The sequence below is a fragment of the Apis mellifera genome, linkage group LG7 (genome assembly GCF_003254395.2).
Source record: "Apis mellifera strain DH4 linkage group LG7, Amel_HAv3.1, whole genome shotgun sequence".
Classification (NCBI taxonomy): Eukaryota; Metazoa; Arthropoda; class Insecta; order Hymenoptera; family Apidae; genus Apis; species Apis mellifera.
In genome coordinates this window covers 11,187,002-11,199,737 of record NC_037644.1, presented here as the reverse complement: position 1 = coordinate 11,199,737, position 12,736 = coordinate 11,187,002, and the positions used below count along the sequence as shown (strand labels likewise).

The following is a 12,736-nucleotide window of genomic DNA, read 5'->3' as shown; positions in this document are numbered from 1 at the left end:
AGCCACACATATATATATATGTATATACATATGTATATATAGTTGGGGAATTTTAATAGACCATGAATATGAAAACGGGCGCGGATACAAATTTCATTTTAAACGACACGGCCCTCCTCGCGTGGTGTCGCGGAACGCATTATCTTTGACAATATCTATTAGGCGTCGTGAAATTTGATACCGGATTCAATTATTACGCCAGATTTGCGCAACTCGCTCGGGGAGGGATATATCGATGTTGAATTTGATCAATTGGGTAACGCACGATGAAATTCGAGGATGACTGACAAGCTGTGTTAATTGATCGAGAAATTACATATTCAAGTTCAAGAATAACGTTTGTTTTCTTAATTTTCTGAGTGATATAAACTCGGACGAGTGTATTTAATGTATCGTTCGAAACGAAGGATTGGAATTTTCATCGATTTTCAGATTCTTATTTCGATATTTATTTCGGTAATTAGTGAGTGATTATATATTGCTATTCAATAAAAGTTTGGAACGAATTGATATATTGTAATAGTATATAATTATACTTATAGGTGTTTCAAGAATTATTGTTGTTGAAATTGAATGTCCATTTTGAAGGGAATTGGAATTCCAAAAATGAGACTCCATGATAATTAATATCACAGTGATTCCAAACTTCTACGTTCTTGTCATATCATGTAGAAAAATATAAATGTAAATAAACATATAATTACATTAGATATCAGTAATTGTTAATCACGTGGCGCTAGTGTCGCCATCAATCGCCATATTACAATGCAACTACACATATTTATTATATATATATCACAATTAACACTTCCCTACTCAAAAACGAAAATTAAAAAAAAAGAAACCCTACAAAAGATCCAACAAATTTTTCTTCCTCCATTTGGAAATTTTTTCCAAGCACCATTCCAAGGTTCCAAAGCCTTCCACCTTTCTTTCCACCTTGCCAAACCTTCGACAAAATTTTTCATCGAAACCAGTTCATTCACCAGCGGAGTTTTTATTTTCCTCATGGCCAATTGGAACCAGGCGCCAGATCGAAAGTAACGACTCGCCATTTCCCTCCGCCAGCCCCGGGGATCAATTATTTTGAATCTAATGCGACAGGATAAATTGCATCCCGCGGAAAGACACCTCTCCCCCTCCTGATCCTCCTCGATGGCCGACGATTTTACGCCGTGAGGCAGGGATAGCAGTAGACCTCCTAGTCTTCGGAAAACAACCTCCTCGTTACTCGATCCCCCACCCCCTCATCCCACGCCACTCGACAAATTGCCAATAAGCAAGTTCCATCGATTGCACTGTCGCAACTTCTATGTATATTAAATGTCCCGGGGTTCGGTACGTACGTACGTACGTACGAGCCACCCTCGGGGAAAACCTCGACGTGGCTTTTTAAAAGGAGAGGGATGATTTATCGTCGGCGAGCAATATGGCGTGTCGTGCAAAATTGAGATTTGGAGATTTTTATCGAGGATTTATATATATATGTTTTTTGGAGATTATCTTTAGGATTCTCGAGGAGAATTACTCGATTATTTTCCATGGAATGGAAAAATATAAATTAATAAAAAGTTGCTGAAAAGGGAATAGACTCGAAATTCTATTTTCTTTGACAAAGTTATTATTGTACTCACGTGTGGATCCCTCGCAATTGAAATTGGCAACCAAGTATTTCTAAAAAGTATTGAATTAATGTTTAATATGTCTATATTTTGAGGGATGACTTTTGGGATTCTCAAGGAGAATTATTAGATGGCAGGAATTATTTTATACGCGATCCATGTAGTGGAAAAATGTAAATTAATAAAAAGTTGCTGAAAAGGGAACTGACTCGAAATTCTATCCTCTTTGACAAAGTTACTATCGTACTTACGTGTGGACCCCTCGCAATTGAAATTGACAACCAAGTATTTCTAAAAAGTATCGAATTAATGTTTAATATGTCTATATTTTGGGGAGATGATTTTTAAGATTCTTAAGAAGAATTACTAGATGGCAAGGATTATTTTATACGCGATCCATATCGTGGAAAAATATAAATTAATAACGTTGTTGAAAAGAGAATTGATCGAAATTCTATTTTTCTTTGACAAAGTTACTATCTCTCACGTGTGGATCCTCGCAATTGAAATTGGCAACCAAATTAATCTAAAAAGTATTTCTAAGAAGTATCGAATTAACGTTTAATATGTCTATATTTTAAGGGATGATTTTTAGGATTCTCAAGAAGAATTACTAGATGGCAGGGATTATTTTATACGCGATCCATGTCGTTGAAAAATATAAATAAAAAATTGCTGAAAAGGGAAATTCTATCCTCTTTGACAAAGTTACTATCGTACTCACATGTGGACTCTTTGCAATTGAAATTGACAACCAAGTATTTTTAAAAAGAATCGAATTTAATATATCTATATTTTGGGGAATGACTTTTAGGATTCTCAAGGAGAAAACTAGATGGCAGGGATTATTTTATACACGAAGTTATGGAAACAAATATAAATTAGTAACGTTACTGAAAAGAGAGACTGAAGAGATAATTGGAAGAACAGTTCTTGCGAAAGGAAATTTTATTTAATTCGTGATGAAAATTGATGATGGTGCAAATATTCTTTTATATATATATATAAAAAGTTGTAATAAATACAAGCTGCGAAGATATAAATTAGAAAATACTAGTTGGTCGCAACTCGAAGAGAGAGTTCTAAAGGGAACGAGAAAGAAATGAAAAGGATGAAAAGTTTTTATTGCGCGTCAATACAGTTTGAAACTTCTTACAAAGAGAATGATCCGAATTGATGAGGAAAATTGCTGTTGTGGAGATCATTATACGAAAGTCGAAAAAAGTTGTGAAAATATAAATTAAGAAATCGGGTATCGAAAAGTCGGGAAAGTCGATTTACCCACAATTTAGAAAGGCGACGGGTTTCCACGAATTCCGTGGATGGCACGCACGGACGAACTTTTCAAAGATTATCGATATTTTCATATCGGCGAGGTAAAGAAGCATCCAGTTCGCCTCTCATTACAAACCTGAAATATCGCTCCTCCGCCACCTGGAGGATCGAAGAAATTCCGTATACGTTCCCCAGAACCTTCGAAAACTTTTCTTTACCAGCCGCCCATAAAACAGACCTTATACGTGCCCGAGACTTCGGTTGTATTCCACGGCCCCTTTCGACTTTCGATCCTGCAAAGTAAGAAAGTAATAAAAACGTGAAAAAGTCGATACAATGATTTTTGAATATTAACGTAACAAAGAAAATCCGTACAACTGTGTGATAAAGTGATCGTGAACATAGTTAAGATTTTCTTCAATAACTTTCTTGCCAGGTTAAAAGTTAAATATCGTGAAATTTATATTAGCACGATTTAACACACCTGTCAAAGAGGATTCTTTTTAACAGTGAATGTTAATCTTTGACAGATAAACAGTCGTAAAAGAAAATGAAAGAAAATCAAAAATGGCTGTGCAAATTGATCACTGACACTTTTGATGAAACAGGCGAACTAGAAAAGTGCGAAAGGATACGTTAAAAGCTCCCTTTCATCTTTTTTTGGAAAAGTTTCATGACGCATACGTTCACGTATCGATATCTTTCTCCTCCCTCTTTTCATTTTTGAACTTTTTTATTGAAATTTCCGAACGCACGGCCAGACGTTTCGCGATGAAAGAGGATGAAGGTAAGCAAAGGTTAGAGAGCTCGGCTCAGGCGGCTTAGTTTCATCCGGAAAGAAAAGAATTAACGGTCGACCGATCGGGTCGAAAACGCTGTAACCGTTGGAATGGTTGTTTGAAAATTTTAAAAGCTTCTTCCACCCGGCGCTACACCCTATACGTTTCTCTGTTTTGTTATTAATGAATCGATAAATACGCGAGGGTGGAAGAGGAACGGCATGATTCCGGGAGATTAATGTTGGATAAAACGGATGTAAACGTGTGCGCAAGGTTTTCGGGGAGATTTCGTTGAAGTGGATGAAACGAATTTTAGCGAGAGAACCTTCGATGTATTTCGTAGTGGAGAATAATTTTAATGGAAGCGAGTCGAAACTTACTTTGTCGAAAAGATATTTATATAGAAAATTTATGAAATATATTTTTTAAACGTATTCTTATTATTTTATATCGAATAGTTGCAACAATTTTGAGATTATAACATTGATCGTTGTAAAACAGGATCACAGATATTAATTAAAAAATTATTAATCGAATAATTTTATCGTGAATCATTCTTTCATTGTAACTATTTTAAAAAGGAATATTATTTCTGTATCTTATAATATCGAGTCACACTCGTGGTGGAAATTACAGTTTCAATTCCATAAGGGGAAGATGTATTCATAAGAAAGTTTAGCTTCAACTAAACTCTAACTTGAGTTTCAATTTGTGCGGGACTGGGAATTATTAACACTATACCCGTTAAAATGGCGAATTTCGGAATTTCTTTGTTATTCTTCATTGAAAACTTAAAAGAGAGCAAAACATTTTTAGGACATTGTTAATTAATTTCAACGATCAATTCGGAGAGAATAGAATTACTTTCGAGTGAAATGCAAAACTATCTATTAAAAATTAATAACATTAAATACGCTACGTGCATAATTTCTATCCATTTTCACATTATTACCTTAATTACAATCATCCTGTAGTATAATTACGTACGGATACACGTTACAGATTGTTCTACTGTTAAAAACAAATTACATATGCAATGTATCATTATTATTAATTTTCATATTATTATCTCAATGACGATGGTCATTCAAATACGACCAATTTACAAACCAGTTGCGCTAATATTGCACAATAACTGCATAGCGGGCAACTAATCTTCATTTAAATAGCTACTAAAAAAATCATAAGGGGAAGGATTAACCGTTAACTTCCTCCCCCAATTGTTACTTCCATTTTCAAATTGCTGCAACAAAAAAAAAGAAAAGTCAGTTTAAACATCGATCCACTATTTGCTTAAATATACACGATTCATCATTTAATAATAAACAAAGCAATCGACGTATCATTGATCACATTCATCCATCTTTATTTAATTCGTCCGTAATAAATATCGTTTATTAACGATTTATCGCGTAATAAATAAAAAATTAACTTTTCAACTTATTTTTCCACCCTACTTTTTCACCTTCGTCGAATTCATCTCCCTTCGTTTCCATCGGATCTAAAAAAAAGAAAAAGAAAAACTCAATCCGCACAATGCATCGATTCTTAAAAGCAGGTTTTTCAAACATTCTAACAATTCCCCTCTTTCCTTCCTCTTCCTGTTATTTCCCCCTTTTCGCCGACCAATAAATTGCCAAAAAACGTAATTGCAAAGGAACGATAGATCGGAAAGAAAAGGTGGAGGACATTCCGGATTTTTTCCAAGCGTTTCGTTTTTCGCAACGTGGATACGGCTCGAGCTTTTCACGGCGGCCACGGCTTTTCTTCTCCGTCCAGATTTTCGATTTCGGCCACCAGCTGTTTACGCTGCGGACGTAACGTGGTCGGCCCACTTCGACACTCATCGATTTCCGAATTTCCCGCCGAAGACACTCTTGAGCAGCAATAGAGAAGTCGATTGTCCGCGTCCATGATGGACAAATCGATCGAATGTTTCCACGACAAAGGGGGAGGGGTGCGGAGGAGGAGGGGTAACCAAACTCGCAATCAACCGATCCTTCTTCGCTCGCATCGCACGAATATTGAGAATATGGGATTGCACTCGAGTGGAGAGAGCAATTACCGTGGTAGAATCGTGAATCGAAGTATCGTAGAAATTTGTCGGGATGAAGAGAGTTTGAATGGAGTGGAATTTATCGATTGTATGCGGTACAACTTCCTTTAAAATCACGAATAAAAATACCCGCGAATTTGGAAACAATTTTGCAAAACGGAATAATTGCATAATTCTCAGTCGAAGATATTTAATTAATGTTAATTAATGTTGTGTGCGAGCAACAATTGACTATTAAAATCTCGAATGGAAACAGAAACGTTTCGAAATTTACGAGTCATAGACTACAAATAGTAAATTATGATGGAAAACGTATTTGCAAGAAAGATATTAACAAGAAGATCGAAATTCTATTTTCTTTTACGTTGAAGTTACTATGACTCCTCGCAGTTGAAATTGGCAACCGAGTTGATCCAATTCGATTTCGAAAAAATAGATAAAATGAAATCTATTTTTAAAAGAATAATATCGAATTAACTTAATAGAATAATTCCATTCCGAATTATAATATCCATTATTAGACAAACAAATCTGCTTGATTAATAATAAAATCTCGATCATAAATTGAATGAAAATAAATCTCTATTTCTAAAAAAGCATCGAATTAATAAAATACTTCTATTCTGAATTATCCGTTACCAGACAAACAAAATCCAATTCTCCCTAATTAACAGAGATTCAAGAGGTCGCAAATAAACTCTATTTTTAAAAATCTATCAAAAATAACGCTTAATAAAATAATTCCATTCCCAATTATCCGCTCAGACAAACAAATCCAATTCTCCCCAATTAATCTCGATCAGAAGGATCACACTTCTTATAATTTTCCCCCCCTCTCCAAAAACGATACTCGATGAATACGGTTAGATCTGATCCGCGAAAGGTTAGCGCGATTACTACCCTCTTTGTCGCTCGGCAGGGGCTCGAGTGTGACGAGCAAACGGAAGGGTCGTGTAAAACACGGCGAGAGAGGGTGGTAGGTAAGGAGCGCGTGGAGAAGGAAGGAAGGGCCTCCTCTCCCCCCTCTGGGGTGGGAGAGAAAGGGCGGGCAAAACCATTGTTGCAAGCTTTCGCCGGGCGTTAAGGAGTTCTGCTCCAAGCTTCCGTTTCCCTCGTTATGGTAAATGGTCTGTCTTGGTGGTTGGGTAAACAGTGGCACAAAGATAAGTGCAAGCACAGGACGCACTCCGGCTAACATCTCGAGACGTTGTCGAGGACTTCTGCTCTTTCTCTTTGTTTCCTCCTCTCTCCCTCTCCCTCTCATTTCTCTCGCTCCATCCACGCCCATTCACTTATCCCCTCCTTCTCTCTCTTTCTCTCTCTCTTTCCTTTCCTTTCCTTTCGACTCGGCCGAGTGGTGATCTTCCGAAAGGTGTCCACCCGGGTCCGGCCAACTGCTGAAACATGCATAAGGGTGGCCATTGTTCGGCTGGAAATGATTACTTTGTGCACGCTCGAGCAAACGTACGACGGGGGTTCGTCCTCGTCGCTGCGCGTCTTCGCTCCTCGAAATCTCGGAGGAAGGGAAGAGGAAGAGGAGGAGGAGGAGGAGGAGGCTGGTATCGGCGTTAGTCAACCGATTTGAATGACAAAAGGTGGCCGGATACCCGTGGTTAATGCATCATATTTGAATTTGGCGCGCGGATCCCGACAGTGATCCTCCCCTTGCTTGCTACGAGCTTATAGTGTTGCACTCGTGTTTTCTGTTTTTGTCGTTTTTCAGGGTAGAGAGAGATTGTCGATGTACAAGGGGAGGCGGATTTAATTATGTGAAAAGTTTGGAAGATGGATAAGGTGTTGGTATAATAAGGTGGAATATAATTGATCTTGTAATTTTTATGAGTATTCTTTTTTTTTTAAAGTTTTTCTGTTAATGAGGTTTCGATCGAGAAAGTTTGGAGGAAATTTTTTATTCATTTCTGATGAAAAATCATCTCTCGCTTTCCGCTCAAAAAATGTAAAATAAGTTTTGAAATCAAATTCTATTCCATATAATGTTCCATATAATACATCTTCGAATAACAGTTTAATTTTAAAGCTTGACAGTAATAAAGTACTTTAAAGAAAACGATCTTTGTGAAATCTTGTACCAACTTGATGAAAATAAACTTTTTTAAGAAAAAAGACTCCTACCGTGTCAGATGATCAGAATTGGAACAGAATCAGAAAACTGTCGAATTTGAATTTAATTTCGAAATTAATTTTCCTAATTAATTGCGGATCGATTTTCGATTTGTAAAACAAAGGAGCATATTTATACGATCGAGAAGTGAAGGCCGCGGAGCCACAATCTGAGCGAATGGCTGCTTTAAAATTTTCCAATAAAATCGCATAAATAAATCATGAAACGGTGTCGTAAATATCCCATGAAACACTTTATTACGAGATTTCCGGAACGAGGATCGCGAAAAGCTTCTTCTTCGCCGGATGGAACCCGACAACCGCCACAATTTTATTATTCTCAACGTCCTCACACCTTTTGTGTATATCTGTATACATCTTCCTCGGGACGCCATATATCGAGACGTTTAACGTTGGTTAAAAGTTCGGTAACTGGGAGAAATTGGTCAACAGGGAAGATTTCTATGCGTTTCGTTGCGCTTTTAAGGTAATAAAAAAATTCAAAAACGATTCATATTCATCTTGTTGAATATTTATACTAAATATTTCGATACTTCTGCGAGAAAATTAATAAGAATGAATTCTTTTGCGATACAAATTCATGTAAAGTGTATTATTATTATTAGTTATAAATAATTAGAGAGAAAAGGAAAATGATGAAGAAGAGTATATATTTTTAAGGAGATACAAACTTTTTTCGAATTATATCAATATTTTGAATTTGATTATATAAGAATGATTTTTAAACTCCTCTATTTTCTTAAATTTCTTTTTAGAGTTAGCTTGGAGTTTGTTCTTACAATATAAGAATATTTAAAATTGATAGATATCAAATTGAAAATAATCTTCGATGTGATTAAATTATTTTATTCTCGATGGAAAAGAAGAAGAAGCAATTTGCCCTGTTGTTGCACAGAGGAGATTAAATAAAAACTGATCTGAACTAATTTATTCCAACAGGAGCGATGTACAAGAATAAATTGGATACGCACAAACGTTAGGGCAATTACAAAAATTATTGTGCATAAAACAATAGGAGGACAACGATTTATTCCTCGTCTATCACTCCACTCCCTCCGATTAAATTTCGAACCGATTTCTTTCACTCTTCGTTCATTGAAATTTAACCACGATTTCATCAAAAGTTTCTCGACTTAAGATCCCTCTTTCATTCGTCACCCCTTTTTCCCTCTTATTTTTCTTTCCATCGCTCTTTTCTTTCTTTCTTTCTTTCTTTCCTCTTCCCTTCCATCAGATTTTACTTCTCTCTCTCTCTCTCTGCATCTTCCATCGAGCAACTTCTGATGGAAACGTCCAACCTCTCGATCTCGAACGCGGAAGAGTTTCTCGACGGAACCTCTTTCTCCAATCCGAGTTTTCGAATCGAGTGAGGAGGCCAGGTTTGGAAAAATAGCAATTTTGGAGAAATTGCGTGTACACTTTCGAGGATATCGAATGCTCGTTGCTTATGAAAGAAAATATGCCTGTGCAAGAGAGATGCCTAACAAAGAGCTCGAGGATCCCTCTCGAAGAAGAAAAAGAAAGAAAGCTCAAGAACCGCATTTCTGTTTGAGAGAAATTTTCGATCTTCTATTTTTATGGAATTCATAGACAGCATCGCAAAAGTGACTCGAAACAGATATTTAATATAATATCCTTCCTAAGAAAATATAGTTACAAGTTTCTTAAAACTAACTTGTATCAAATATTCTAAAGATTCTATTAATCGTAATATAAAATCATTTAATTTAAATATTTTTACACGTACATCTTACAATAAACTCTTGAATAAGTGTGCATCGATTATTAAATATTATCCCAAACTTCCCAATTTCTTTTATATTTCGTCGAATCCAAATCGATGAAAGAAAATCCCAATTTACCCCAAAAGAAAGAAAGAAAGAAAGAAACGATCGAGATCGTCATCAAAGAGCCAGTCATCTTTCGGCGCGAAATGAAAGAAAAAAGTAAACAATAGAATTATTCGAAAAGAAAAGGATCGAAATCTCTGTCGAAACTGTTTGGAAAGAGCGTTTCCAGGACGAGTTCCTTCCGAGCCGAGCGAATCGGCCGTCCGTGACGAGAAGCTTTTCGCGGATTTGAAATGCAGAGCAGTCGCTCTCCCGATTCCGAGAGGGAAGCGAGGCCGGGCTGGAAACGTCATCTTGTCCGATCCAAAGTCGTGTCGTCGGTTAATCTTCGATTCTCATCTCCTCCTCCCCTCGAGAGAAACTTCCTCCGCCCGCCGATCTTCCTTTCCCGCCGATCTCTTATTTTGCTTCTTCTCCCTTCCCCTGTCCTCGCCTATTAAACTTTCCATCCGATGTAATATCCCGAGCGAACGCGGTTGATTTGAAATGAAGATCATGCTTTCGGTTAAAGGGTAGATACGATCTCTTTGATTTACGTACGTCGATCGCTTGATTCTCGCCAAACTTGTCCAGAATTTATTCAGTGTTTTGTTATCAGCTAGTGTAATGATAACAAACAGTTGGGAATTTTCTCTTTTCTATAATATAATATAATATTATTGAATACGCGTGCTCGATTTTTCAGCCGAAATTTTATTGTTTGTTCGTTATACTCTTTGAGGGAATTGAATGGTTAATTTATAAAGAGATATTTTTAATCTGAAATTGGTAAAATTTATCATACGAAGAAAAGGATATTCTATTGTTTTTTTAATCTTTTATATGGTAATAATCGAAAAAGAAATATCTAAAAGAAAAATTGAAATACCTTCAACCTTAATTTCTCTAATTCTTTTTTCTATTCACAATCCCTTAATATCCGAACGTCCAGTCGAAAACTCCTTCATTTCCAAAAAAAAACCCGAATCTTTTTCGAAACCAACGATCTGTCTCGACTTTATTCCCTTCCCCCCATCCACGAGAAAAAAGACGAAGGGACAAAAAGGAACGATCGTTCCCATTTCCACCATATACCGATCGAAATCACCGGTTAGCTAAACCATCTTGGAAAATCTTCTGGGTCATCTCTTCGTCCTCGTCTTCGTATCGCGGCTTAATCTTCGATCTTTATCTCCTCCTGCTACTTGGCGATAGCCCCCCGTTGTCAGCATCTTTCTCTCTTTTATTTTCTTTCACCTCCAAATTTGTGCCCAGCTTAATTCAACTCTGAGAGAAATGATTATATATGATAAATTAAAAAAATAGAAAAAAATATATCTATACAATTTTTTAAAAGTAGTAGTCTTTATCAAAATTTTCAAGAAACTTTCTTCTTGAATTCTTTTTAAAATTAAAGTACTTTTTTTCTCGAAGATTATATTCTATAGAAGAAAGGTTTGAGGATTGGACTTATGTTCATTTAACTAGAAAAATAGATAAAGAAATTAGAAAGAAATATATCTATATAGAAATATATTCTTTTTCTCGAAGATTATATTCTAAAGAAAAAAGGTTTGAGGATTGGACTTATGTTCATTAATTTAACTCTAGAAAAATCGCAATAGATAAAAAAAAAATAGAAAGAAATATATCTATACAATGTTTGAAAAGTATCTTTATCAAAATTTTCGAAGGAACTTCCTTCTTGGATTCTAAGGCATCCTTTTTTTGCAAGATTTATATTCTATGTAAGAAGGTTTGAGGATTGGACTTATATTCACTTAATTTAACTTTAGAAAAATAAGATAAAGAAATTAGAAAGAAATATATCTATACAACGTTTGAAAACTATCTTTATCAAAATTTTCATAGGAATCTCCTTCTTGGATTCTTTTCTCGATTCTAAGGCATCCTTTCCCTCCAAGATTTATACTCTATGCAGGGTGGTCTGAGAAGGGGTTGGACGAGGAAACGATGAGGAGGAGGCTGGTGAAAACCATCTTCCGGATAACCGTATTACCAGGTGGCATTGTCTACGGCCAGCCAATTCGAAGTAATGAGACACAGTCGGTTGCGGAGAACAATCGGGCTTCCACGTCGTGCAGGAGCCACGACGTGCCTTCCTACTTTCTACTATCTCCTCCTCCGTCTACCATCTCTCTCTCGCCCTCTCGGCCAAAGCGGTAGTCGCCTCTGTTTCGTTCCATCCTTCTTCCATCCTTCGCTCGGCTTTATAAGGAGCACGTCAATTCTACGACGCGTAGCGCACACTAATGTAAGTCTCATCTTATTGCATTCTATTCTGTACTCGTTCTACTCCGCTTCTTCCTCCTCCTCCTCTTCTTCTGTCTCTTCCTCCTCTTTGCTTTTCCCCGTCCTCTGCAATTTTATCGAGTCCCCGTATCTACCTCGTTTCGTTTCTGATAGAGGCTAGGTGTATTTATATTATCTTGATTTCCTCTTCTTGGCTCCCTTTTTCGGATATTTGACCTCTTACGTGGTTAGTTTGGAACGGGGTTGATGCACTTTGGCACACAGGCCAAGGATACGTGTCTTGGGTGATCTACAGACACGTCGCGATATCGAGTGATGGATTTAAGCCAGCGACGAAACGTTATCTATCTATAAAGTTCTCGATGTTGCTCGAATTATTGATTTTATTTAAATAATACATACGTTATTACATTTTTAATTACACTGCAATTTTGTCGAGTCTTCTCTCGTTTCTGAAAGAAGTTAGGTGTATTTGTATTATTTTGCTGCTTTCTTCTTTATTTTCTTAGCTCCCTTTTCTCGAATATTTAATTTCTTACTGTGTTATTGATTGAAAATAGTAATGATACACAGGCTGATGCGTTTTGAGTTATGTAGATATTGATTCGAGTGATGGGTTTAAGTCGATGATCGGATGAAACATTACTCGATTGAATGAATTTCGAGGAAACTTTATTTTATTTTTATTCCAATCGAGATTATATTCGAATCTCGTTCTACGCGTCATTCTTAATTTCCTTAATTTTCTTCTTTAAAATG

At 36.4% G+C, this 12,736-nt stretch overlaps 1 protein-coding gene across 4 annotated transcripts in view; it reads left to right on the top strand.

Annotated features, from left to right (window-relative positions):
• Positions 1-12,736, top strand: part of LOC408922 (discoidin domain-containing receptor 2) — a 140,057-nt gene that overhangs the window by 65,808 nt on the left and 61,513 nt on the right. The gene's annotated exons all lie outside the window — the stretch shown is intronic.